Source organism: Halictus rubicundus, unplaced genomic scaffold (genome assembly GCF_050948215.1).
Source record: "Halictus rubicundus isolate RS-2024b unplaced genomic scaffold, iyHalRubi1_principal scaffold0043, whole genome shotgun sequence".
Lineage (NCBI taxonomy): Eukaryota > Metazoa > Arthropoda > Insecta > Hymenoptera > Halictidae > Halictus > Halictus rubicundus.
The window spans coordinates 196760-222291 of NW_027488584.1; positions in this window are offsets into that span (position 1 = coordinate 196760).

Genomic DNA, 25532 nt, shown 5'->3' on the forward strand with positions numbered 1-25532 from the left:
AATAGGATAGGATATAGGACAGGATATGATACAGGATAGGATAGGATAGAGGATTGGATAGGATAGAGGATAGGATAGGATAGAGGATAGGATAGGATAGGGGATAGGATAGAGGATTGAATACGATAGGGGATATTATAGGATAGACGATAGGATAGAGGATAGGATAGAGGATAGGATAGAGGATAGGATAGAGGATTGGATAGGATAGGAGATATTGTAGGATAGACGATAGGATAGGATAGAGGATGCGATAGGATAGAGGATAGGATAGAATAGAGGATAGGATAGGATAGAGGATAGGATAGGATAGAGGATAGGATAGGATAGGGTATAAGGTAAGATTGAGGATAGGATAGGATTGAGGATAGGATAGGATAGAGGATAGGATAGGATAGAGTATAGGATACGATAGAGGATATTATAGGATATAGGATAGGATAGGATTGAGGATAGGATAGGATAGATAATAGGATAGGAGAGAGGATGGGATAGGATATAGGATAGGATAGGATAGAGGATAGGATACGATGGAGGATGGGATAGGATAGAGGATAGGATACGATAGAGGATGGGATAGGATAGCAAATAGGATAGGACAGGGGATAGGATAGGATAGAGGATAGGATAGGTGAGAGGATCGGATAGGATAGAGAATAGGATAGGATAGAGGATAGGATAGGATAGAGGATTGGATAGGATAGGGGATTTTATAGGATAGACGATAGGATAGAGGATAGGATAGAGGATTGGATAGGACAGGGGATATTGTAGGATAGAGGATAGGACAGGATAGAGGATAGGATAGGATAGGATAAGGTAGGGGATAGGATAGGATAGAGGATATTATAGAATAGAGGATTGGATAGGATAGGGGATATTATAGGATAGATGATAGAATAGAAGATAGGATAGAGGATAGGATGGGGGATATTGTAGGATAGAGGATAGGATAGGATAGAGAATAGGATAGGATAGGATAAGGTAGGGGATAGGAGAGGGGATTGGATAGGATAGAGGATATTATAGGATAGAGGATAGGTTAGGGGATTGGATAGGATAGAGGATAGGACAGGATTGAGGATAGGATAGAAGATTGGATAGGATAGAGGATATTATAGAATAGAGGATTGGATAGGATAGAGGATAGGATAGAATAGAGCATAGGATAGGGTAGAGGATAGTATAGGATTGAGGATAGGATAGGATAGAGGATAGGATAGGCGATTGGATAGGATACAGGATAGGATAGGATAGAGGATAGGATAGGATTGAGGATAGTATAGGATATAGGATAGGATAGGATAGAGGATAGGATAGAGGATAGAATAGAGGATAGGATAGGATACAGGACAGGATAGGATAGAGGACAGGATATGATAGAGGATATTATAGGATAGCGGATAGGATAGGATAGAGGATAGGATAGGATAGAAAATAGGATAGGACAGAGGATAGGATAGGATAAAGTATAGGACAGGATAGAGGATATTATAGGAAATAGGATACGATAGGATAGAGGATAGGATACGATAGAGGATGGGATAGGGTAGAGGATAGGATAGCTTAGAGGATAGAAGAGGATAGAGGATAGGAGAAGATAGAGGATGGGATAGGATCGAGGATAGGATAGGATAGGGGATACGGTAAGATTGAGGATAGGATAGGATAGAGGTTAGGATAGGATAGAGGATTGGATAGGATAGAGGATAGGATAGGATAGATGATAGGATAGGATAGGGGGTAGGGTAGGGTTGAGGATAGGATAGGATAGGGGATAGGATAGGATTGAGGATACGATAGGTTAGAGGATAATATAAAATAGAGAATAGAATAGGATAGGAAAGAGGATAGGATAGGACAGAGGATACGATAGGATAGATGATGGGATAGGATAGAGGATATGATATGATAGAGGATAGGATAGGATACAGGATAGGATAGGATAGAGGATACGATAGTGGATTGGATAGGATATAGGATAGTATAGGACAGAGGATACGATAGGATACAGTATAGGATAGGATAGAGGATACGATAGTGGATTGGATAGGATATAGGATAGTATAGGACAGAGGATACGATAGGATAGAGTATAGGATAGGATAGAGGAAAGGATAGGATAGAGTATTGGATAGGATAGAGGATATTATAGGATATAGGATAGGATAGGATTGAGGATAGGATAGGATAGAGGATTGGATAGAGGATTGCATAGGATAGGGGATATTGTAGGATAGACGAAAGGATAGGATAGAGGATATGATAGGATAGAGGATACGATAGGATAGAGGATAGGATAGAGGATTGGATAGGATATTGGTTATTATAGGATAGACGATAGGGTAGAGGATAGGATAGAGGATAGGATAGAGGATAGGATAGGACAGACGATACGACAGGATAGGGGATAGGATAGGACAGAGGATAAGACATGATAGAGGATAGGATAGAATAGGGGATAGGATAGGATTGAGGATAGGATGGGATAGAGGATAGTATAGGATAGAGAATAGGATATGATAGGATAGAGGATAGGATAGGACAGAAGATACGACAGGATAGAGGATAGGATAGGATAGGGGATAGGATAGGATAGGGGATAGGGTAGGATTGAGGATAGGATAGGTTAGAGGATAGTATAAAATAGAGAATAGGATAGGATAGCAAAGAGAATAGGATATTACAGAGGATAGGATAGAGGATAGGATAGAGGATTGGATAGGATTGAGGATATTATAGGATATGGGATAGGATAGAATAGAGGATAGGATACGTTTGAGGATGGTATAGGAAAGAGGATACGATAGGATAGACGATAGGATAGCATAGAGGATGTGATAGGATAGAGGATACGATAGGATAGAGGATAGAATAGGATAGAGGATAGTATAGGATAGAGAATAGGATAGGATAAGGGATAGGATAGGATTGAGGATAGATTAGGATAGAGAATACGACAGGAAAGAGGATAGGATAGGATAGGGGATATTATAGGATTGAGGATAGGATAGGATAGAGGATAGGATACAGGATTGGATAGAATAGAGGATTGGATAGGATAGGGGATATTATAGGATAGACGATAGGATAGAGGATAGGATACGATAAAGGATGGGATAGGATAGAGGATAGGATAGAGGATTATATAGGATAGAGGATATTATAGAACAGAGGATTGGATAGGATATGGGTTTTTATAGGATAGACGATAGGATAGAGGATAGGATAGAGGATAGGATAGAGGATTGGATAGGATAGGGGATATTGTAGGATAGAGGATAGGACAGGATAGAGGATAGGATAGGATAGGATAAGGTAGGGGATAGGATAGGATTGAGGATACGATAAAGGATATTATAGAATAGAGGATTGGATAGGATAGGGGATATTATAGGACAGACGAAAGGATCGAGGATAGGATAGAGGATAGGATAGAGGATTGGATAGAATAGGGGATATTGTAGGATAGAGGATAGGATAGGATAGAGGATAGGATAGGATAGGATAAGGTAGGGGATAGGATAGGATTGAGGATAGGATAGGGGATTGGATAGGATAGAGGATATTATAGGATAGAGGATAGGTTAGGGGATTGGATAGGATAGAGGATAGGATAGGATTGAGGAAAATATAGGATATAGGATAGGATAGGATAGAGGATAGGATAGTGGATAGGATAGAGGATAGGATAGAGGATAGGATAGGATAGGATACACAATAGGATAGGATATAGGACAGGATAGGATACAGGATAGGATAGGATAGAGGATTGGATAGGATAGAGCATAGGATAGGTTAGAGGATAGGATAGGATAGGGGATAGGGTAGGATTGAGGATATTATACGATAGAGGATTGGATAGAATAGAGGATATTATAGGATAGAGGATAGGATAGGTAGAGCATAGGATAGAGGATTGGATAGGATAGAGGATATTATAGGATAGACGATAGGATAGGATAGAGGATACGATAGGATAGAGGATAGGATAGGATAGAGTATATGATAGGATAAAGGATATTATAGGATATAGGATAGGATATAATTGAGGATAGGATAGGATAGATGATGGGATAGGATAGAGGATATGATAGAATAGAGGATTGGATAGGATAGAGGATGCGATAGGATAGAGGATAGGATAGAATAGAGGATAGGATAGGATAGAGGATAGGATAGGATAGAGGATAGGATAGGATAGGATAAGGTAGGGGATAGGATAGGATTGAGGTTATTATAGGATAGAGGATAGGTTAAGGGATTGGATAGGATAGAGGATAGGCTAGGATTGAGGAAAATATAGGATATAGGATAGGATAGGATAGAGGATAGGATAGAGGATAGGATAGAGAATAGGATAGGATACAGGACAGAATAGGATAGAGGACAGGATAGGATAGAGGATAGGATAGGATTTCAGGACAGGATAGGATAGAGGACAGGATATGATAGAGGATAGGATAGGATAGAAAATAGGATAGGACAGAGGATAGGATAGGATAAAGTATAGAACAGGATAGAGGATATTATAGGAAATAGGATACGATAGGATAGAGGATAGGATACGATAGAGGATGGGATAGGGTAGAGGATAGGATAGCTTAGAGGATAGCATAGGATAGAGGATAGCATAGGATAGAGGATAGGAGAGGATAGAGGATAGAATAGGATAGAGGATAGGATAGGATAGGATAGAGGATAGGATAGGATAGGATAGAGGATAGGATAGAGGATTGGATAGGATAGAGGATATTATAGAATAGAGGATTGGATAGGATAGAGGATATTATAGAATAGAGGATTGGATAGGATAGAGGTTAGGATAGAATAGAGGATAGGATAAGGTAGAGGATAGTATAGGATTGAGGATAGGATAGGATAGAGGATAGGATAGGCGATTGGATAGGATACAGGATAGGATAGGATAGAGGATAGGATAGGATTGAGGATAGTATAGGATATAGGATAGGATAGGATAGAGGATAGGATAGAATAGAGGATAGGATAGGGTAGAGGATAGTATAGGATTGAGGATAGGATAGTATAGAGGATAGGATAGGCCATTGGATAGGATACAGGATAGGATAGGATAGAGGATAGGATAGGATAGAGGATGGGATAGGATACAGAACAGGATAGGACAGAGGACAGGATATGATAGAGGATGGGATAGGATAGAGGATAGGATAGGATAGAGTATAGGATACGATAAAGGATGGGATAGGATAGAGGATACGATAGAATAGAGGATGGTAAAGGATAGAGGATAGGATAGAGGATTATATAGGATAGAGGATATTATAGAATAGAGGATTGGATAGGATAGGGGATATTATAGGATAGAGGATAGGATAGAGGATAGGATAGAGGATTCGATAGGATATGGGATATTCCAGGATAGAGGATAGGATAGGATAGAGGATAGGATAGGATAGAGGATAGGATAGGGTAGAGGATTATATAGGATAGAGGATATTATAGAATAGAGGATTGGATAGGATAGAGGATAGGATAGGATAGAGGATAGGATAGGATAGGATAAGGTAGGGGATAGGATAGGATTGAGGTTATTATAGGATAGAGGATAGGTTAAGGGATTGGATAGGATAGAGGATAGGCTAGGATTGAGGAAAATATAGGATATAGGATAGGATAGGATAGAGGATAGGATAGAGGATAGGATAGAGAATAGGATAGGATACAGGACAGAATAGGATAGAGGACAGGATAGGATAGAGGATAGGATAGGATTTCAGGACAGGATAGGATAGAGGACAGGATATGATAGAGGATAGGATAGGATAGAAAATAGGATAGGACAGAGGATAGGATAGGATAAAGTATAGAACAGGATAGAGGATATTATAGGAAATAGGATACGATAGGATAGAGGATAGGATACGATAGAGGATGGGATAGGGTAGAGGATAGGATAGCTTAGAGGATAGCATAGGATAGAGGATAGCATAGGATAGAGGATAGGAGAGGATAGAGGATAGAATAGGATAGAGGATAGGATAGGATAGGATAGAGGATAGGATAGGATAGGATAGAGGATAGGATAGAGGATTGGATAGGATAGAGGATATTATAGAATAGAGGATTGGATAGGATAGAGGATATTATAGAATAGAGGATTGGATAGGATAGAGGTTAGGATAGAATAGAGGATAGGATAAGGTAGAGGATAGTATAGGATTGAGGATAGGATAGGATAGAGGATAGGATAGGCGATTGGATAGGATACAGGATAGGATAGGATAGAGGATAGGATAGGATTGAGGATAGTATAGGATATAGGATAGGATAGGATAGAGGATAGGATAGAATAGAGGATAGGATAGGGTAGAGGATAGTATAGGATTGAGGATAGGATAGTATAGAGGATAGGATAGGCCATTGGATAGGATACAGGATAGGATAGGATAGAGGATAGGATAGGATAGAGGATGGGATAGGATACAGAACAGGATAGGACAGAGGACAGGATATGATAGAGGATGGGATAGGATAGAGGATAGGATAGGATAGAGTATAGGATACGATAAAGGATGGGATAGGATAGAGGATACGATAGAATAGAGGATGGTAAAGGATAGAGGATAGGATAGAGGATTATATAGGATAGAGGATATTATAGAATAGAGGATTGGATAGGATAGGGGATATTATAGGATAGAGGATAGGATAGAGGATAGGATAGAGGATTCGATAGGATATGGGATATTCCAGGATAGAGGATAGGATAGGATAGAGGATAGGATAGGATAGAGGATAGGATAGGGTAGAGGATAGGATAGGATAGAGGATAGGATAGGATAGAGGATAGGATAGGATAGAGGATAGGATAGGATAGGATAAGGTAGGGGATAGGATAGGATTGAGGATACTATAGGATAGAGGATAGGATAGGATAGAGGATAGGATCGGATAGAGGATACGATTGGATTGAGGATACGATAGGATAGAAGATAAGATAGGATAGTGGATAGAATAGGATACAGGATGGGATAGGGGATTGGATAGGATACAGGATAGGATAGGTTAGAGGATAGGAAATAATAGAGGATAGGATAGGATAGAGGATAGGATAGGATAGAGTATAGGATACGATAGAGGATATTCTAGGATATAGGATAGGATAGGATGGAGGATAGGATAGGATAGATAATAGGATAGGAGAGAGGATGGGATAGGATATAGGATAGGTTAGAGGATAGGATAGAGGATTGGATAGGATAGGGGATACGATGGAATAGAGGATAGGATACAGGACAGGATAGGATAGAGGACAGGATAGGATAGAGGATAGGATACGATAAGTGATGGGATAGGATAGAGGATACGATAGAATAGAGGATGGAATAGGATAGAGGATAGAATAGAGGATAGGATAGAGGATTGGATAGGATAGACGATAGGATAGGATAGAGGATTGGATAGGATAGGGGATTTTATAGGATAGATGATAGGATAGAGGATAGGATAGAGGATAGGATAGAGGATTGGATAGGATAGGGGATACGATAGAATAGAGGATAGGATACAGGACAGGATAGGATAGAGGACAGGATAGGATAGAGGATAGAATAGGATAGCAAATAGGATAGGACAGAGGATAGGATAGGATAGAGGATAGGATAGGTGAGAGGATCGGATAGGATAGAGAATAGGATAGGATAGAGGATAGGATAGGATAGAGGACAGGATAGGATAGATGATAGGATAGGATGGGATAAGGTAGGGGATAGGATAGGATTGAGGATAGGATAGAGGATATTATAGGATATAGGATACGATAGGATAGAGGATAGGATACGATAGAGGATGGGGTAGGATAGAGGATAGGATAGGATAGAGGATAGGATAGGATTGAGGATAGGATAGGATAGAGGATAGGATAGGATAGGGGATAGGATAGAGGATTGGATAGGATAGGGGATATTATAGGATAGACGATAGGATAGAGGATAGGATAGAGGATAGGATAGAGGATAGGATAGAGGATTGGATAGGATAGGAGATATTGTAGGATAGACGATAGGATAGGATAGAGGATGCGATAGGATAGAGGATAGGATAGAATAGAGGATAGGATAGGATAGAGGATAGGATCGGATAGAGCATACGATAGGATTGAGGATAGGATAGGATAGAGGATAAGATAGGATAGAGGATAGGATAGGATACAGGATGGGATAGAATAGAGGATACGGTAGGATAGTGGATAGGATAGGATACAGGATTGGATAGGTTAGAGGATAGGATAGGATAGGGCAGAGGATACGATAGGATAGAGGGTAGGAGAGGATAGAGGATAGGGTAGGTTAGAGGATAGTATAGGATAGACAATAGGATAGGATATAGGACAGGATATGATACAGGATAGGATAGGATAGAGGATTGGATAGGATAGAGGATAGGATAGGATAGAGGATAGGATAGGATAGGGGATAGGATAGAGGATTGAATACGATAGGTGATATTATAGGATAGACGATAGGATAGAGGATAGGATAGAGGATAGGATAGAGGATAGGATAGAGGATTGGATAGGATAGGAGATATTGTAGGATAGACGATAGGATAGGATAGAGGATGCGATAGGATAGAGGATAGGATAGAATAGAGGATAGGATAGGATAGAGGATAGGATAGGATAGAGGATAGGATAGGATAGGGTATAAGGTAAGATTGAGGATAGGATAGGATTGAGGATAGGATAGGATAGAGGATAGGATAGGATAGAGTATAGGATACGATAGAGGATATTATAGGATATAGGATAGGATAGGATTGAGGATAGGATAGGATAGATAATAGGATAGGAGAGAGGATGGGATAGGATATAGGATAGGATAGGATAGAGGATAGGATACGATGGAGGATGGGATAGGATAGAGGATAGGATAGGTGAGAGGATCGGATAGGATAGAGAATAGGATAGGATAGAGGATAGGATAGGATAGAGGATTGGATAGGATAGGGGATTTTATAGGATAGACGATAGGATAGAGGATAGGATAGAGGATTGGATAGGACAGGGGATATTGTAGGATAGAGGATAGGACAGGATAGAGGATAGGATAGGATAGGATAAGGTAGGGGATAGGATAGGATAGAGGATATTATAGAATAGAGGATTGGATAGGATAGGGGATATTATAGGATAGATGATAGAATAGAAGATAGGATAGAGGATAGGATGGGGGATATTGTAGGATAGAGGATAGGATAGGATAGAGAATAGGATAGGATAGGATAAGGTAGGGGATAGGAGAGGGGATTGGATAGGATAGAGGATATTATAGGATAGAGGATAGGTTAGGGGATTGGATAGGATAGAGGATAGGACAGGATTGAGGATAGGATAGAAGATTGGATAGGATAGAGGATATTATAGAATAGAGGATTGGATAGGATAGAGGATAGGATAGAATAGAGCATAGGATAGGGTAGAGGATAGTATAGGATTGAGGATAGGATAGGATAGAGGATAGGATAGGCGATTGGATAGGATACAGGATAGGATAGGATAGAGGATAGGATAGGATTGAGGATAGTATAGGATATAGGATAGGATAGGATAGAGGATAGGATAGAGGATAGAATAGAGGATAGGATAGGATACAGGACAGGATAGGATAGAGGACAGGATATGATAGAGGATATTATAGGATAGCGGATAGGATAGGATAGAGGATAGGATAGGATAGAAAATAGGATAGGACAGAGGATAGGATAGGATAAAGTATAGGACAGGATAGAGGATATTATAGGAAATAGGATACGATAGGATAGAGGATAGGATACGATAGAGGATGGGATAGGGTAGAGGATAGGATAGCTTAGAGGATAGAAGAGGATAGAGGATAGGAGAAGATAGAGGATGGGATAGGATCGAGGATAGGATAGGATAGGGGATAGGGTAAGATTGAGGATAGGATAGGATAGAGGTTAGGATAGGATAGAGGATTGGATAGGATAGAGGATAGGATAGGATAGATGATAGGATAGGATAGGGGGTTGGGTAGGGTTGAGGATAGGATAGGATAGGGGATAGGATAGGATTGAGGATACGATAGGTTAGAGGATAATATAAAATAGAGAATAGAATAGGATAGGAAAGAGGATAGGATAGGACAGAGGATACGATAGGATAGATGATGGGATAGGATAGAGGATATGATATGATAGAGGATAGGATAGGATACAGGATAGGATAGGATAGAGGATACGATAGTGGATTGGATAGGATATAGGATAGTATAGGACAGAGGATACGATAGGATACAGTATAGGATAGGATAGAGGATACGATAGTGGATTGGATAGGATATAGGATAGTATAGGACAGAGGATACGATAGGATAGAGTATAGGATAGGATAGAGGAAAGGATAGGATAGAGTATTGGATAGGATAGAGGATATTATAGGATATAGGATAGGATAGGATTGAGGATAGGATAGGATAGAGGATTGGATAGAGGATTGCATAGGATAGGGGATATTGTAGGATAGACGAAAGGATAGGATAGAGGATATGATAGGATAGAGGATACGATAGGATAGAGGATAGGATAGAGGATTGGATAGGATATTGGTTATTATAGGATAGACGATAGGGTAGAGGATAGGATAGAGGATAGGATAGAGGATAGGATAGGACAGACGATACGACAGGATAGGGGATAGGATAGGACAGAGGATAAGACATGATAGAGGATAGGATAGAATAGGGGATAGGATAGGATTGAGGATAGGATGGGATAGAGGATAGTATAGGATAGAGAATAGGATATGATAGGATAGAGGATAGGATAGGACAGAAGATACGACAGGATAGAGGATAGGATAGGATAGGGGATAGGATAGGATAGGGGATAGGGTAGGATTGAGGATAGGATAGGTTAGAGGATAGTATAAAATAGAGAATAGGATAGGATAGCAAAGAGAATAGGATATTACAGAGGATAGGATAGAGGATAGGATAGAGGATTGGATAGGATTGAGGATATTATAGGATATGGGATAGGATAGAATAGAGGATAGGATACGTTTGAGGATGGTATAGGAAAGAGGATACGATAGGATAGACGATAGGATAGCATAGAGGATGTGATAGGATAGAGGATACGATAGGATAGAGGATAGAATAGGATAGAGGATAGTATAGGATAGAGAATAGGATAGGATAAGGGATAGGATAGGATTGAGGATAGATTAGGATAGAGAATACGACAGGAAAGAGGATAGGATAGGATAGGGGATATTATAGGATTGAGGATAGGATAGGATAGAGGATAGGATACAGGATTGGATAGAATAGAGGATTGGATAGGATAGGGGATATTATAGGATAGACGATAGGATAGAGGATAGGATACGATAAAGGATGGGATAGGATAGAGGATAGGATAGAGGATTATATAGGATAGAGGATATTATAGAACAGAGGATTGGATAGGATATGGGTTTTTATAGGATAGACGATAGGATAGAGGATAGGATAGAGGATAGGATAGAGGATTGGATAGGATAGGGGATATTGTAGGATAGAGGATAGGACAGGATAGAGGATAGGATAGGATAGGATAAGGTAGGGGATAGGATAGGATTGAGGATAGGATAAAGGATATTATAGAATAGAGGATTGGATAGGATAGGGGATATTATAGGACAGACGAAAGGATCGAGGATAGGATAGAGGATAGGATAGAGGATTGGATAGAATAGGGGATATTGTAGGATAGAGGATAGGATAGGATAGAGGATAGGATAGGATAGGATAAGGTAGGGGATAGGATAGGATTGAGGATAGGATAGGGGATTGGATAGGATAGAGGATATTATAGGATAGAGGATAGGTTAGGGGATTGGATAGGATAGAGGATAGGATAGGATTGAGGAAAATATAGGATATAGGATAGGATAGGATAGAGGATAGGATAGTGGATAGGATAGAGGATAGGATAGAGGATAGGATAGGATAGGATACACAATAGGATAGGATATAGGACAGGATAGGATACAGGATAGGATAGGATAGAGGATTGGATAGGATAGAGCATAGGATAGGTTAGAGGATAGGATAGGATAGGGGATAGGGTAGGATTGAGGATATTATACGATAGAGGATTGGATAGAATAGAGGATATTATAGGATAGAGGATAGGATAGGTAGAGCATAGGATAGAGGATTGGATAGGATAGAGGATATTATAGGATAGACGATAGGATAGGATAGAGGATACGATAGGATAGAGGATAGGATAGGATAGAGTATATGATAGGATAAAGGATATTATAGGATATAGGATAGGATATAATTGAGGATAGGATAGGATAGATGATGGGATAGGATAGAGGATATGATAGAATAGAGGATTGGATAGGATAGAGGATGCGATAGGATAGAGGATAGGATAGAATAGAGGATAGGATAGGATAGAGGATAGGATAGGATAGAGGATAGGATAGGATAGGATAAGGTAGGGGATAGGATAGGATTGAGGTTATTATAGGATAGAGGATAGGTTAAGGGATTGGATAGGATAGAGGATAGGCTAGGATTGAGGAAAATATAGGATATAGGATAGGATAGGATAGAGGATAGGATAGAGGATAGGATAGAGAATAGGATAGGATACAGGACAGAATAGGATAGAGGACAGGATAGGATAGAGGATAGGATAGGATTTCAGGACAGGATAGGATAGAGGACAGGATATGATAGAGGATAGGATAGGATAGAAAATAGGATAGGACAGAGGATAGGATAGGATAAAGTATAGAACAGGATAGAGGATATTATAGGAAATAGGATACGATAGGATAGAGGATAGGATACGATAGAGGATGGGATAGGGTAGAGGATAGGATAGCTTAGAGGATAGCATAGGATAGAGGATAGCATAGGATAGAGGATAGGAGAGGATAGAGGATAGAATAGGATAGAGGATAGGATAGGATAGGATAGAGGATAGGATAGGATAGGATAGAGGATAGGATAGAGGATTGGATAGGATAGAGGATATTATAGAATAGAGGATTGGATAGGATAGAGGATATTATAGAATAGAGGATTGGATAGGATAGAGGTTAGGATAGAATAGAGGATAGGATAAGGTAGAGGATAGTATAGGATTGAGGATAGGATAGGATAGAGGATAGGATAGGCGATTGGATAGGATACAGGATAGGATAGGATAGAGGATAGGATAGGATTGAGGATAGTATAGGATATAGGATAGGATAGGATAGAGGATAGGATAGAATAGAGGATAGGATAGGGTAGAGGATAGTATAGGATTGAGGATAGGATAGTATAGAGGATAGGATAGGCCATTGGATAGGATACAGGATAGGATAGGATAGAGGATAGGATAGGATAGAGGATGGGATAGGATACAGAACAGGATAGGACAGAGGACAGGATATGATAGAGGATGGGATAGGATAGAGGATAGGATAGGATAGAGTATAGGATACGATAAAGGATGGGATAGGATAGAGGATACGATAGAATAGAGGATGGTAAAGGATAGAGGATAGGATAGAGGATTATATAGGATAGAGGATATTATAGAATAGAGGATTGGATAGGATAGGGGATATTATAGGATAGAGGATAGGATAGAGGATAGGATAGAGGATTCGATAGGATATGGGATATTCCAGGATAGAGGATAGGATAGGATAGAGGATAGGATAGGATAGAGGATAGGATAGGGTAGAGGATAGGATAGGATAGAGGATAGGATAGGATAGAGGATAGGATAGGATAGAGGATAGGATAGGATAGGATAAGGTAGGGGATAGGATAGGATTGAGGATACTATAGGATAGAGGATAGGATAGGATAGAGGATAGGATCGGATAGAGGATACGATTGGATTGAGGATACGATAGGATAGAAGATAAGATAGGATAGTGGATAGAATAGGATACAGGATGGGATAGGGGATTGGATAGGATACAGGATAGGATAGGTTAGAGGATAGGAAATAATAGAGGATAGGATAGGATAGAGGATAGGATAGGATAGAGTATAGGATACGATAGAGGATATTCTAGGATATAGGATAGGATAGGATGGAGGATAGGATAGGATAGATAATAGGATAGGAGAGAGGATGGGATAGGATATAGGATAGGTTAGAGGATAGGATAGAGGATTGGATAGGATAGGGGATACGATGGAATAGAGGATAGGATACAGGACAGGATAGGATAGAGGACAGGATAGGATAGAGGATAGGATACGATAAGTGATGGGATAGGATAGAGGATACGATAGAATAGAGGATGGAATAGGATAGAGGATAGAATAGAGGATAGGATAGAGGATTGGATAGGATAGACGATAGGATAGGATAGAGGATTGGATAGGATAGGGGATATTATAGGACAGACGAAAGGATCGAGGATAGGATAGAGGATAGGATAGAGGATTGGATAGAATAGGGGATATTGTAGGATAGAGGATAGGATAGGATAGAGGATAGGATAGGATAGGATAAGGTAGGGGATAGGATAGGATTGAGGATAGGATAGGGGATTGGATAGGATAGAGGATATTATAGGATAGAGGATAGGTTAGGGGATTGGATAGGATAGAGGATAGGATAGGATTGAGGAAAATATAGGATATAGGATAGGATAGGATAGAGGATAGGATAGTGGATAGGATAGAGGATAGGATAGAGGATAGGATAGGATAGGATACACAATAGGATAGGATATAGGACAGGATAGGATACAGGATAGGATAGGATAGAGGATTGGATAGGATAGAGCATAGGATAGGTTAGAGGATAGGATAGGATAGGGGATAGGGTAGGATTGAGGATATTATACGATAGAGGATTGGATAGAATAGAGGATATTATAGGATAGAGGATAGGATAGGTAGAGCATAGGATAGAGGATTGGATAGGATAGAGGATATTATAGGATAGACGATAGGATAGGATAGAGGATACGATAGGATAGAGGATAGGATAGGATAGAGTATATGATAGGATAAAGGATATTATAGGATATAGGATAGGATATAATTGAGGATAGGATAGGATAGATGATGGGATAGGATAGAGGATATGATAGAATAGAGGATTGGATAGGATAGAGGATGCGATAGGATAGAGGATAGGATAGAATAGAGGATAGGATAGGATAGAGGATAGGATAGGATAGAGGATAGGATAGGATAGGATAAGGTAGGGGATAGGATAGGATTGAGGTTATTATAGGATAGTGGATAGGTTAAGGGATTGGATAGGATAGAGGATAGGCTAGGATTGAGGAAAATATAGGATATAGGATAGGATAGGATAGAGGATAGGATAGAGGATAGGATAGAGAATAGGATAGGATACAGGACAGAATAGGATAGAGGACAGGATAGGATAGAGGATAGGATAGGATTTCAGGACAGGATAGGATAGAGGACAGGATATGATAGAGGATAGGATAGGATAGAAAATAGGATAGGACAGAGGATAGGATAGGATAAAGTATAGAACAGGATAGAGGATATTATAGGAAATAGGATACGATAGGATAGAGGATAGGATACGATAGAGGATGGGATAGGGTAGAGGATAGGATAGCTTAGAGGATAGCATAGGATAGAGGATAGCATAGGATAGAGGATAGGAGAGGATAGAGGATAGAATAGGATAGAGGATAGGATAGGATAGGATAGAGGATAGGATAGGATAGGATAGAGGATAGGATAGAGGATTGGATAGGATAGAGGATATTATAGAATAGAGGATTGGATAGGATAGAGGATATTATAGAATAGAGGATTGGATAGGATAGAGGTTAGGATAGAATAGAGGATAGGATAAGGTAGAGGATAGTATAGGATTGAGGATAGGATAGGATAGAGGATAGGATAGGCGATTGGATAGGATACAGGATAGGATAGGATAGAGGATAGGATAGGATTGAGGATAGTATAGGATATAGGATAGGATAGGATAGAGGATAGGATAGAATAGAGGATAGGATAGGGTAGAGGATAGTATAGGATTGAGGATAGGATAGTATAGAGGATAGGATAGGCCATTGGATAGGATACAGGATAGGATAGGATAGAGGATAGGATAGGATAGAGGATGGGATAGGATACAGAACAGGATAGGACAGAGCACAGGATATGATAGAGGATGGGATAGGATAGAGGATAGGATAGGATAGAGTATAGGATACGATAAAGGATGGGATAGGATAGAGGATACGATAGAATAGAGGATGGTAAAGGATAGAGGATAGGATAGAGGATTATATAGGATAGAGGATATTATAGAATAGAGGATTGGATAGGATAGGGGATATTATAGGATAGAGGATAGGATAGAGGATAGGATAGAGGATTCGATAGGATATGGGATATTCCAGGATAGAGGATAGGATAGGATAGAGGATAGGATAGGATAGAGGATAGGATAGGGTAGAGGATAGGATAGGATAGAGGATAGGATAGGATAGAGGATAGGATAGGATAGAGGATAGGATAGGATAGGATAAGGTAGGGGATAGGATAGGATTGAGGATACTATAGGATAGAGGATAGGATAGGATAGAGGATAGGATCGGATAGAGGATACGATTGGATTGAGGATACGATAGGATAGAAGATAAGATAGGATAGTGGATAGAATAGGATACAGGATGGGATAGGGGATTGGATAGGATACAGGATAGGATAGGTTAGAGGATAGGAAATAATAGAGGATAGGATAGGATAGAGGATAGGATAGGATAGAGTATAGGATACGATAGAGGATATTCTAGGATATAGGATAGGATAGGATGGAGGATAGGATAGGATAGATAATAGGATAGGAGAGAGGATGGGATAGGATATAGGATAGGTTAGAGGATAGGATAGAGGATTGGATAGGATAGGGGATACGATGGAATAGAGGATAGGATACAGGACAGGATAGGATAGAGGACAGGATAGGATAGAGGATAGGATACGATAAGTGATGGGATAGGATAGAGGATACGATAGAATAGAGGATGGAATAGGATAGAGGATAGAATAGAGGATAGGATAGAGGATTGGATAGGATAGACGATAGGATAGGATAGAGGATTGGATAGGATAGGGGATTTTATAGGATAGATGATAGGATAGAGGATAGGATAGAGGATAGGATAGAGGATTGGATAGGATAGGGGATACGATAGAATAGAGGATAGGATACAGGACAGGATAGGATAGAGGACAGGATAGGATAGAGGATAGAATAGGATAGCAAATAGGATAGGACAGAGGATAGGATAGGATAGAGGATAGGATAGGTGAGAGGATCGGATAGGATAGAGAATAGGATAGGATAGAGGATAGGATAGGATAGAGGACAGGATAGGATAGATGATAGGATAGGATGGGATAAGGTAGGGGATAGGATAGGATTGAGGATAGGATAGAGGATATTATAGGATATAGGATACGATAGGATAGAGGATAGGATACGATAGAGGATGGGGTAGGATAGAGGATAGGATAGGATAGAGGATAGGATAGGATTGAGGATAGGATAGGATAGAGGATAGGATAGGATAGGGGATAGGATAGAGGATTGGATAGGATAGGGGATATTATAGGATAGACGATAGGATAGAGGATAGGATAGAGGATAGGATAGAGGATAGGATAGAGGATTGGATAGGATAGGAGATATTGTAGGATAGACGATAGGATAGGATAGAGGATGCGATAGGATAGAGGATAGGATAGAATAGAGGATAGGATAGGATAGAGGATAGGATCGGATAGAGCATACGATAGGATTGAGGATAGGATAGGATAGAGGATAAGATAGGATAGAGGATAGGATAGGATACAGGATGGGATAGAATAGAGGATACGGTAGGATAGTGGATAGGATAGGATACAGGATTGGATAGGTTAGAGGATAGGATAGGATAGGACAGAGGATACGATAGGATAGAGGGTAGGAGAGGATAGAGGATAGGGTAGGTTAGAGGATAGTATAGGATAGACAATAGGATAGGATATAGGACAGGATATGATACAGGATAGGATAGGATAGAGGATTGGATAGGATAGAGGATAGGATAGGATAGAGGATAGGATAGGATAGGGGATAGGATAGAGGATTGAATACGATAGGGGATATTATAGGATAGACGATAGGATAGAGGATAGGATAGAGGATAGGATAGAGGATAGGATAGAGGATTGGATAGGATAGGAGATATTGTAGGATAGACGATAGGATAGGATAGAGGATGCGATAGGATAGAGGATAGGATAGAATAGAGGATAGGATAGGATAGAGGATAGGATAGGATAGAGGATAGGATAGGATAGGGTATAAGGTAAGATTGAGGATAGGATAGGATTGAGGATAGGATAGGATAGAGGATAGGATAGGATAGAGTATAGGATACGATAGAGGATATTATAGGATATAGGATAGGATAGGATTGAGGATAGGATAGGATAGATAATAGGATAGGAGAGAGGATGGGATAGGATATAGGATAGGATAGGATAGAGGATAGGATACGATGGAGGATGGGATAGGATAGAGGATAGGATACGATAGAGGATGGGATAGGATAGCAAATAGGATAGGACAGGGGATAGGATAGGATAGAGGATAGGATAGGTGAGAGGATCGGATAGGATAGAGAATAGGATAGGATAGAGGATAGGATAGGATAGAGGATTGGATAGGATAGGGGATTTTATAGGATAGACGATAGGATAGAGGATAGGATAGAGGATTGGATAGGACAGGGGATATTGTAGGATAGAGGATAGGACAGGATAGAGGATAGGATAGGATAGGATAAGGTAGGGGATAGGATAGGATAGAGGATATTATAGAATAGAGGATTGGATAGGATAGGGGATATTATAGGATAGATGATAGAATAGAAGATAGGATAGAGGATAGGATGGGGGATATTGTAGGATAGAGGATAGGATAGGATAGAGAATAGGATAGGATAGGATAAGGTAGGGGATAGGAGAGGGGATTGGATAGGATAGAGGATATTATAGGATAGAGGATAGGTTAGGGGATTGGATAGGATAGAGGATAGGACAGGATTGAGGATAGGATAGAAGATTGGATAGGATAGAGGATATTATAGAATAGAGGATTGGATAGGATAGAGGATAGGATAGAATAGAGCATAGGATAGGGTAGAGGATAGTATAGGATTGAGGATAGGATAGGATAGAGGATAGGATAGGCGATTGGATAGGATACAGGATAGGATAGGATAGAGGATAGGATAGGATTGAGGATAGTATAGGATATAGGATAGGATAGGATAGAGGATAGGATAGAGGATAGAATAGAGGATAGGATAGGATACAGGACAGGATAGGATAGAGGACAGGATATGATAGAGGATATTATAGGATAGCGGATAGGATAGGATAGAGGATAGGATAGGATAGAAAATAGGATAGGACAGAGGATAGGATAGGATAAAGTATAGGACAGGATAGAGGATATTATAGGAAATAGGATACGATAGGATAGAGGATAGGATACGATAGAGGATGGGATAGGGTAGAGGATAGGATAGCTTAGAGGATAGAAGAGGATAGAGGATAGGAGAAGATAGAGGATAGAATAGGATACAGGATAGGATAGGATAGGATAGAGGATAGGATAGGATAGGATAGAGGATAGGATAGAGGATTGGATAGGATAGAGGATATTATAGAATAGAGGATTGGATAGGATAGAGGATAGGATAGGATAGAGGATAGGATAGAGTACAGGATAGGATAGAGGATAGGATAGGATAGAGGATACGATAGTGGATTGGATAGGATATAGGATAGTATAGGACAGAGGATACGATAGGATAGAGTATAGGATAGGATAGAGGATATTATACGATAGAGGATTGGATAGAATAGAGGATATTATAGGATAGAGGATAGGATAGGATAGAGCATAGGATAGAGGATAGAATAGAGAATTGGATAGGATAGAAGATATTATAGGATAGAGGATAGGTTAGGGGATTGGATAGGATAGAGGATAGGCTAGGATTAAGGAAAATATAGGATATAGGATAGGATAGGATAGAGGATAGGATAGAGGCTAGGATAGGATAGAGGATAGCATAGCATAGAGGATAGGATAGGATAGAGGATAGGATAGGATTTCAGGACTGGATAGGATAGAGGACAGGATATGATAGAGGATAGGATAGGATAGAAAATAGGATAGGACAGAGGATAGGATAGGATAAAGTATAGAACAGGATAGAGGATATTATAGGAAATAGGATATTATAGAATAGAGGATTGGATAGGATAGGGGATATTATAGGATAGAGGATAGGATAGAGGATAAGATAGGATAGAGGATTGTATAGGATAGAGGATAGAATAGGATAGAGGATAGGATTGGATAGAGGATTGGATAGAGGATTGGATAGGAAAGGGGATATTGTAGGATAGACGATACGATAGGATAGAGGATATGATAGGATAGAGGATACGATAGGATAGAGGATAGAATAGGATAGAGGATAGGATAGGATAGAGGATAGGATAGAGGATTGGATAGGATATTGGATAGAGGATAGGATAGGGTAGAGGATAGGATAGGATAGAGGATAGGATAGGATAGAGGATAGGATAGGATAGGATAAGGTAGGGGATAGGATAGGATTGAGGATATTATAGGATAGAGGATAGGATAGGATAGAGGATAGGATCGGATAGAGGATACGATAGGATTGAGGACACGATAGGATAGAAGATAAGATAGGATAGTGGATAGGATAGGATACAGGATAGGATAGGATAGAGGATACGATAGGATAGTGGATAGGATAGGATACAGGATTGGATAGGTTAGAGGATAGGATAGGATAGGACAAAGGATACGATAGGATAGAGGGTAGGAGAGGATAGAGGATAGGATAGGACAGAGGATAGGATAGGATAGAGAATAGGATAGGTGAGAGGATCGGATAGGATAGAGAATAGGATAGGATAGAGGATAGGATAGGATAGAGGATAGGATAGGATAGAGGATAGGATAGGATAGAGGATAGGGTAGGATAGAGGATAGGATAGGATAGGATAGAGGATAGGATAGGATAAAGTATAGGATAGGATAGAGGATATTATAGGATATAGGATACGATAGGATAGAGGATAGGATACGATAGAGGATGGGATAGGATAGAGGATAGGATAGGATAGAGGATAGGATACGATAAATGATGGGATAGGATAGAGGATACGATAGAATAGAGGATGGGATAGGATAGAGGATAGGATAGAGGATTATATACGATAGAGGATATTATAGAATAGAGGATTGGATAGGATAGGTGATGTTATAGGATAGACGATAGGATAGAGGATAGGATAGAGGATTGGATAGGATAGGGGATATTGTAGGATAGAGGATAGGACAGGATAGAGGATAGGATAGGATAGGATAAGGTAGGGGATAGGATAGGATTGAGGATAGGATAGAGGATATTATAGGATATAGGATACGATAGGATAGAGGATAGGATACGATAGAGGATGGGGTAATATAGAGGATAGGATAGAATAGAGGATAGGATAGAGGATTGGATAGAATAGAGGATTGGATAGAATAGAGGATTGGATAGAATAGAGGATTGGAAAGGATAGGGGATATTATAGGATAGACGATAGGATAGAGGATAGGATACGATAAAGGATGGGATAGGATAGAGGATGCGATAGAATAGAGGATAGGATAGAGGATAGGATAGAGGATTGGATAGGATAGGGGATATTATAGGATAGACGATAGGATAGAGGATAGGATAGAGGATAGGATAGAGGATTGGATAGGATAGGGGATATTGTAGGATAGACGATTGGATAGGATAGAGGATGCGATTGGATAGAGGATAGGATAGAATAGAGGATAGGATAGGATAGAGGATAGGATAGGATAAAGGATAGGATAGGATAGGATAGGATAAGGTAGGGGATAGGATAGGATTGAGGATAGGATAGGGGATTGGATAGGATAGAGGATATTATAAGATAGAGGATAGGTTAGGGGTTGGATAGGATAGAGGATAGGATAGGATTGAGGAAAATATGGGATATAGGATAGGATAGGATAGAGGATAGGATAGGATAGAAAATAGGGTAGGACAGAGGATAGGATAGGATAGAGGATAGGATAGGATAGAAAATAGGGTAGGACAGAGGATAGGATAGGATAAAGTAAAGGATAGGATAGAGGATATTATAGGATATAGGATACGATAGGATAGAGGATAGGATACGATAGAGGATGGGATAGGATAGAGGATACGATAGAATAGAGGATAGGATAGGATAGAGAATAGGATAGGTGAGAGGATCGGATAGGATAGAGAATAGGATAGGATAGAGGATAGGATAGGATAGAGGATAGGATAGGATAGAGAATAGGGTAGGATTGAGGATAGGATAGGATGGGATAGAGGATAGGATAGGATAAAGTATAGGATAGGATAGAGGATATTATAGGATATAGGATATGATAGGATAGAGGATAGGATACGATAGAGGATGGGATAGGATAGAGGATAGGATAGGATAGAGGATAGGATACGATAAATGATGGGATAGGATAGAGGATACGATAGAATAGAGGATGGGATAGGATAGAGGATAGGATAGAGGATTATATACGATAGAGGATATTATAGAATAGAGGATTGGATAGGATAGGGGATTTTATAGGATAGACGATAGGATAGAGGATAGGATAGAGGATAGGATAGAGGATTGGATAGGGTAGGGGATATTGTAGGATAGAGGATAGGACAGGATAGAGGATAGTATAGGATAGGATAAGGTAGGGGATAGGATAGGATTGAGGATAGGATAGGATAGAGGATACGATAGAATAGAGGATAGGAGAGGATAGAGGATAGGATAGGATACAGGACAGGATAGGATAGAGGACAGGATAGGATAGAGGATAGGATAGGATAGCAAATAGGATAGGACAGAGGATACGATAGGATAGAGGATAGGATAGGTGAGAGGATCGGATAGGATAGAGAATAGGATACGATAGAAGATAGGATAGGATAGAGGATAGGATAGAGGATATGATAGGATAGAGGATAGGATAGGATAGAGGATGGGATAGGATAGAGGATAGGATAGGATAAAGGATAGGATAGGATAGGATAAGGTAGGGGATAGGATAGGATTGAGGATAGGATAGGGGATTGGATAGGATAGAGGATATTATAAGATAGAGGATAGGTTAGGTGTTGGATAGGATAGAGGATAGGATAGGATTGAGGAAAATATGGGATATAGGATAGGATAGGATAGAGGATAGGATAGGATAGAGGATAGGATAGGATAGAGGATAGGATAGGATAGAAAATAGGGTAGGACAGAGGATAGGATAGGATAAAGTAAAGGATAGGATAGAGGATATTATAGGATATAGGATACGATAGGATAGAGGATAGGATACGATAGAGGATGGGGTAGGATAGAGGATAGGATAGGATAGAGGATAGGATACGGTAAAGGATGGGATAGGATAGAGGATAGGATACGATAGAGGATGGGATAGGATAGAGGATAGGATAGAGGATAGAATAGAGGATAGGATAGGATACAGGACAGGATAGGATAGAGGACAGGATATGATAGAGGATATTATAGGATAGCGGATAGGATAGGATAGAGGATAGGATAGGATAGAAAATAGGATAGGACAGAGGATAGGATAGGATAAAGTATAGGACAGGATAGAGGATATTATAGGAAATAGGATACGATAGGATAGAGGATAGGATACGATAGAGGATGGGATAGGGTAGAGGATAGGATAGCTTAGAGGATAGAAGAGGATAGAGGATAGGAGAAGATAGAGGATGGGATAGGATAGAGGATGGGATAGGATAGAGGATATTATAGAATAGAGGATTGGATAGGATAGAGGATAGGAGAGAATAGAGGATAGGATAGGGTAGAGGATAGTATAGGATTGAGGATAGGATAGTATAGAGGATAGGATAGGCGATTGGATAGGATACAGGATAGGATAGGATAGAGGATAGGATAGGATTGAGGATAGTATAGGATATAGGATAGGATAGGATAGAGGATAGGATAGGATTGAGGATAGTATAGGATATAGGATAGGATAGGATAGAGGATAGGATAGAAGATAGAATATAGGATAGGATAGGATACAGGACAGGATAGGATAGAGGACAGGATATGATAGAGGATATTATAGGATAGAGGATAGGATAGGATAGAGGATAGGATAGGATAGAAAATAGGATAGGACAGAGGATAGGATAGGATAAAGTATAGGACAGGATAGAGGATAGGATAGGATAGAGGATAGGATAGAGGATTGGATAGGATAGAGGATATTATAGAATAGAGGATTGGATAGGATAGAGGATAGGATAGGATAGAGGATATTATAGAATAGAGGATTGGATAGGATAGAGGATAGGATAGGATAGAGGATAGGATAGAGGACAGGATAGGATAGAGGATAGGATAGGATAGGATAGAGGATAGGATAGAGGATTGGATAGGATAGAGGATATTATAGAATAGAGGATTGGATAGGATAGAGGATAGGATAGAATAGACGATAGGGTAGGGTAGAGGATAGTATAGGATGGAGGATAGGATAGGATAGAGGATAGGATAGGCGATTGGATAGGATACAGGATAGGATAGGATAGAGAATAGGATAGGATAGAGGATAGGATAGAGGATAGAATAGAGGATAGGATAGGATAAAGGACAGGATAGGATAGAGGATAGGATAGGATAGGGGATATTATAGGATAGACGATAGGATAGAGGATAGGATACGATAAAGGATGGGATAGGATAGAGGATACGATAGAATAGAGGATAGGATAGGATAGAGGATAGGATAGGATAGGATAGAGGATAGGATAGAGGATTGGATAGGATAGAGGATATTATAGAATAGAGGATTTGATAGGATAGAGGATAGGATAGAATAGAGGATAGGATAGGGTAGAGGATAGTATAGGATTGAGGATAGGATAATATTGAGGATAGGATAGGCGATTGGATAGGATACAGGATATGATAGGATAGAGGATAGGATAGGATAGAGGATGGGATAGGATACAGAACAGGATAGGATAGAGGACAGGATAGGACAGACGATACGACAGGATAGAGGATAGGATAGGACAGAGGATTTCACAGGATAGAGGATAGGATAGGATAGGGGATAGGATAGGATTGAGGATAGGATAGGATAGAGGATAGGATAGAGGGTAGGATAGATGATTGGATAGGATTGAGGATATTATAGGATATAGGATATGATAGAATAGAGGATAGGATACGATAGAGGATGGGATAGGATGGAGGATACAATAGGATAGAGGATAGGATAGGATAGAGGATTGTATAGGACAGAGGATAGGAGAGGATAGAGGATTGTATAGGATAGAGGATAGGATGGGATAGAGGATAGGATAG